This window comes from Mauremys reevesii, linkage group 21 (assembly GCF_016161935.1).
Source record: "Mauremys reevesii isolate NIE-2019 linkage group 21, ASM1616193v1, whole genome shotgun sequence".
In the NCBI taxonomy this organism is placed as follows: domain Eukaryota; kingdom Metazoa; phylum Chordata; order Testudines; family Geoemydidae; genus Mauremys; species Mauremys reevesii.
This window is the reverse complement of record NC_052643.1, coordinates 9,938,698-9,944,768: the sequence shown is the minus strand read 5'-3', so window position 1 is coordinate 9,944,768 and position 6,071 is coordinate 9,938,698.

The window sequence follows — 6,071 nt, the reverse complement described above, 5'->3', positions numbered from 1 at the left end:
GCTGACATTAAAGCGCTGCCGCTTTAATGTGGCTGTGTAGTCATGGCTCCAGAGCTGGGAGAGAGCTTTCCCAGCGCTGTAATAAAACCACCCCCGCGAGAGGAATAGCTCCCAGCACTGTAGAACTGTCTACACTGCCACTTTACAGCGCTGAAACTTGCATCGCTCAGGGGTGTGTTTTTTCACACTGCTGAGTGAAGAAAGTTTCAGCGCTATAAGTGGCAGTGTAGACAAGGCCTAAAGTAACTTGTCTTCTCAGTGTTTTTACCTCAGGGATAGCTGACACTCATTCATTATCCTGAAGTTTAAGAATAGACCTTTTTTAGCAGTGAAAACAAGGCCTTAGGAGCTTGATTCCTCCACTGTCCTTTACCTTGTCATTTACAGTTGTGCAAACTGAGAGTGAAGTGGGTGCAAAATGCTGCCACTCAGCTGTGCTGCTGTTTTACACTCACTTTGCACATGAACGGCAACAAAAGATGCTAGACAGTGGAGAAGCAGGCCCTGCAATTATGCATTTTAAAGGGGAATCATCAAGTGCTACAATTTGATACCTACAACTGAGCATAATTAAATGAAACAAAATGGGTTTTACAAACTCTGATGTTACAGATATCTTTGACTAAAACTTTAGTCGTTCAGGGGTGTGCTGCTGTAAGCTCACTAGTGTAGCTGCTCTAAGCTGACGGGAGAGAGTTCTTCCATAGGGCTTAATTACTCTATCCCCCACGAGCAGCGACAGCTATGTCAGTGGGAGAAGCTTTCCCATCGACATAGCACTGTTCACACCGGCGCTTAAATCAGCATAAGTTATGTCACTTGAGGGGTAGCTAATTCAGACCCCTGAGTGACATAATTTATTTCAATTTAAGCTGTAGTGTACCTATAGGCCAGGCACTAGTGCATTAGAACCAGAAAGTGAAATTGACTAGAAACAGAAAGCAAAATTGACCTATTTAGTTTTGCTGTTCAAACTGAATGACCTGTAAAGTAATAAATAACACAACTGTTTTGAACACTTTACTGTGTTATAACAAAACACAAGGTCATTTCAAGGCAAAGTTACACTTTCTTCCACTGTCATGTGTATTAACCGAAAGCTTGGGAATGTCTGCTCATGAAAATGAAAAAAAAATTGTTACAGTTCTTCTCCTATCACTGATGCATAATAATTAGCATATTCCAAAATCTGGAGTATATAATAGTCTGATTCATTTTAAATACTATATTGTTCCTACTGTAACTACAGCATAAAGCAAAGAACAATAAGAAAGATTGCAAATCACATGCTAGAATAATTTTACATTTTAGCACCAGCAGCATAGTCACAGCTGAGTGGTTTAAATGAGGAGCAGGATGAGACTGGGTTGGATTTATATATAAATGCAGTGAATAACTTTATTTCTGTGTTCCCCTGCCAGGGGTCTAGGGCTTTGAGAAATATTTGATGCTAATCAGGAGCAGGAAATTATATAATAATTGCCTTAGTCTAAGATTAACCCTATTCTTCATGAAAGGACAGCCCAGCTTCAGAAACTGGGCCCAGCTACTGGTTTAATGGCTAAAGGTTAAGAACAGTGTCACAGTGCACATTATTCAATTAGGCCCTTTCTTTGGAATGAGGAATAAGATTTGTGAGACATTTGATTTCTGAGCCAGAATTTCTATAACTGGAGGGGAGGAAGGGTAAGGAGAGACTAGGGCTCCAATGTAATCTACGCATGTAATTTTTCTTTCCTAGAAGTCTGGTTCGGAAGTGAGCATAGCAAATTGGGTGTGTAAGTTAGAACAACTCTATAAATGTCATGCTGGTGATTTCTACACTCCTCTCTCTCCATTTTGAGTGTGACTTAAGTGCCTTATCAAAAGTTCCAGAGCTTGAGGAGCTATAATTCAGATAGTATGAGAAAACTGTTGAACTGCATCCTCCATAACAGTGGTCTGTCATACTGACCAGATCAGATATGCTATCAGAACATGAGATTCTCAGTGCTCTGGACAAGGTGAGCAATGGCATCTCCACATGTACACAAAAATGCTGGAATTAATTTATGCTTTAGAGCCTCTGTGTGCTGCTGCTAGTTCCAGTTTGCAACCATTGGTTTCTTCAGAGCATCTATACTGTATTAAAAAAAATCTTTGTGATAAAGTGAGCACATTACCTTAAAGTGCACTTCTGACTCTGAAAAGTGACTGAAATTGGTACTAAGAGGTTCCATGTTTATTTCTTCTCAGTGATTTCCAGATCAAATGTGATCTGTTTATAATTAAAAATGTTTGTTTCTCACGGGCAGCTATGCAAACTCACCTTGGACTTTGATAGTCAAGCTAGGTTCTTTCTAGCTCAGGCATCATCATAGGTAATAAAGATACTGTAGGCAGTCCCACTGCTTTAACTGGGCTAACAGATTGGAATTTTAGTAAACAATTATACTGATAATGCCCAGGAAAGAATACAATTCACCTCTATCTCTCTCTCAACTATGTTGGTTCTGCAGGGCTGACAGGAATAAAAAGCAATAAAGATTTAGTTTAGTCATTAAAGTAATCTGATGTGACCCGGAATACACAAGCAGAACAGATATTTTCTGTGAGAGAGTGCTGTTTATAGTTACTTTACAGAGTAAAATTGCACTTTAAGTCTGAGATTTACTTTGTAAATCATGATGCCGGTGTGTTTTGTGATACTTTATTTATATAATTCAAGAGAAGCATTGTGCACTAAACAGAATACTCTGTAGTGGCCTGGTCTACACATGTTATATTTTGCTGGTCTTTCATGCAGTTATGTGTAATAGGTGTTTCAATAAACATTTCTGATAAGCAAGTGTGTTAATTTGTTTAGCATTTATAAAATTAATCAAAGTCTGGTAGCCTAAATCTTAGAAGCTTTTCCACAGGGACAGTCCTTAACCCAGCACAGAGTATCACCAATAGCAATGGGATTCTGCATGGGTGAAACAGTCTGCCTATGCAGAGCAGCTTGCTGGACTGGAGCCATAGTTCTATTGTGAATACTGATCATTCCTTTCTATTGTACCACTAGAACCCACAAACCAACACAGCATCAATTTCTACTTTGATTACCCAATCTTGGTCCCAATAAAATCAATGGCAAAACTCCTGTTGACTTCAATGAGACTAGGATGCGGCATTTTTATAATTAATTTTCTAGCTATGAGGGCTTTTTGGAATAGCTACCTTCCCCACAATAACAGAGATGTAGTTAGTGAGTATGGGTCAGTGGGTTGCATTCTTGACTCTGGGAAAAATGATCCCATATTAAAACATATCAGACAAAATGTGACACTGTTGTGTTGAACTATTAAAGATGTCATCTTTCCGAGAAGTTGCCAAATTGAGAGCTATTTTGCTATTCCTGTATAGGCAGGGCAATAACTACTCCTCCAGTATAAGTCACTTTTATACATAACTCTGTGTCCACATGGAGTTATACAAGTATAACAATTTTAATACAAATATCACACCCCAACCTAAAAAGTTATATCAGTAAAATTTTCAAATGCTGACCAGCCCTAAAAGACCCCAAAAATATTTAAAATCTAGTATTCACACAAATAATCCAGTTCACTGAATAAATTCAAATAACAAATACATTTACAGGAATTATCTGTTCACAGATGTGCTGCAAGTGGGATAAAAAGGCTAAATTTGTCAGATGAATTATTCATTGTGCTCAGCTGTACTGTATTATGAGAATATTATGTTTATACTACACATTTCATCCATCCAGAAGAAGCTTAAAATATTTTACAAATATGTCTGCTTGGAATCACTTTATCTAATACTGAAATGCTACTATCTCCATGGTGGAATGTAACAGCTGCCTAGTTGTGCACAGCAACACAACAGTACAGAATTTTGAAACTACAGGGGAATTTATGGGGCAGAATGAAATTACTCATATTGGAATTTGGCCAGCACTCTGGGCTATGCTTACAAAAATCTCCATGGGATCCATAATGAGATCAGTTGTAAAGGGTACTTTTTTATGTCTCATCTTAAAGCTGGCAATTCAAGCAGTATAGCCTCTATACCTAGGCTTATAATTTGGTACTGATTTAAAGGGAAGAGCTCCACCTACTGAACTATTAGCATAACTTTCTACACTATGTAAGTTTTCTCTGGAAGTTTCCTATCTGTCTATGTTCTTATGCAGCACCCATCACCATAACATTTTAAGCCCAGATCCTTGAAGGTATTTAGGCTCCTAACTTCCATTGATTTCAATGGAGTTTAGGAGACTAAATACCAGTGAGGATCTGGGCCTTATGCCCTTCCAAGCAGTGACCCAGCTGAACCCTCCTTATTGTGGGAGAGATGCCTGGAAGGATTATGCCAAAATAACCCATGATCCATCTATGCAGCATTTATCTTTCTAAGAAGCAAGAACAGAGCCCTTTTTGGTTCCTACATTGACCACTTAATAAATTATATGTAGATTTTAACTCTTTGACTGGGGGGAAATGCTATTTTATAAACTACAAATTGTTTGTCTGGGTCATTCCCTGTTACACTATATGCTAGAGAACAATACCATTTTCAGAAGAGGAAGAATGCCTTGGTATCCCAGTATTCTACTTCCATCGTCACATGGGTCAAGTAGGCACAATTGTTAGCTCCAGAAATGTGGTCAGAGTTTTGAAACCGGGTTTGTGAAATCCTGGCTCTCAATTCAGCAGCAGCTAAATAAATATAGTAGTTGGGACTGTTTCCTCATTCAAGATTCTGACTAATATAAATGTCAATTTCACCATTATTTTTTGCTACAACAGCAGCACAGTCTGGGTTAAAGTTTAAAAGCCACATAATTTTTCTTCTTTCAGATATTTATAGGTTCCTCTGTGGTGCTCATCGCTATAGCATCTGAATACCTCACAATTGTGACTAAAGTAATCCTCAGAACACATCTCTGAGATAGGGAAAATATTGTTATCCCCATTTTACAGATGAGGAAACTGAGGCACAACAGTTAAAATTATCTGACTTTCTCATACACATATCTTTGGTGAACTCTGGAGCTCCTAGCCTCATTCTTAATCCACTAGTGATTACTAGACTAGAGTTTCTCAACCAATAGGCTGCGACTCTCAGGGGGAAGTAGGAGGAGTTGCAAGACGTTGTAATAAAAATGTCAATCTAAAGTAAAGAAAATCTTACTCCCTATACAGTCCTATACTTCAAGGTCAAGCGTCTCAAAACACACACAAATAGTATAGGCTTATTGTTATAATTCATATGTTTTATACTCATAGTAAATGTAAGGTGGTCACGAACATTTTTTTGCTTTGAATAAGAAGTTGATAACCTGCAAAGAAACACTGTGCTAGACCATACCGCCTCCTGGCTTTTATTTATATACACAATGGAGAAAGGTCACTTCACAACAGAAAAATAAAGGAATCCAAAGATTAGAATCACCTCAATTCCACACGTAAAAGGGGTAAGGGCTTCCATCATCTTCATTCTCCCAAGGTCAGTCAATTACTACATGCCTGGACTCACATTCCCCTTTCCATGCAGAAGGACTTGCTTAGCAGAATACTGATTACTTTAGCTACTGAAAAAGGTAAAGTCCCACCACCTAAGGAAAAAGGATTCCTTGCACTCTATCCCTCTTCCTCCACTTGAAGACAGGAAATTCTCTACTGAAATCACCCTCTGCTCTGATCCTTATGTTCTGTACCTCCATATGTGGCATTTGATGTAGCATCACAGGGATGAATTGTTCAACATATCCATGTTACCGTGTGCATTCCCTTTACTTGATCAGGCTTTGTATGTATTAAAGAACTTGCAGGTCATGTCTTCTATCTATATACAAGACAGCACTTTATACTTGTATTATTAATTATTATTTCTGAGAGTTTTAAAGTGTTTTTCAAATATGGACATTACTATTCACATTTCACATATGGGAAACTAAGGCAGGGTTACAAAGAAATTCAGTGACAGAGTTGTGAATTAAATCTAGGTCTCTCGACTCCCATTTTCTTGCTCTGACTACTAGACCCACTACCCATCTGACAGTGTTCCCAGACTGAGGACAG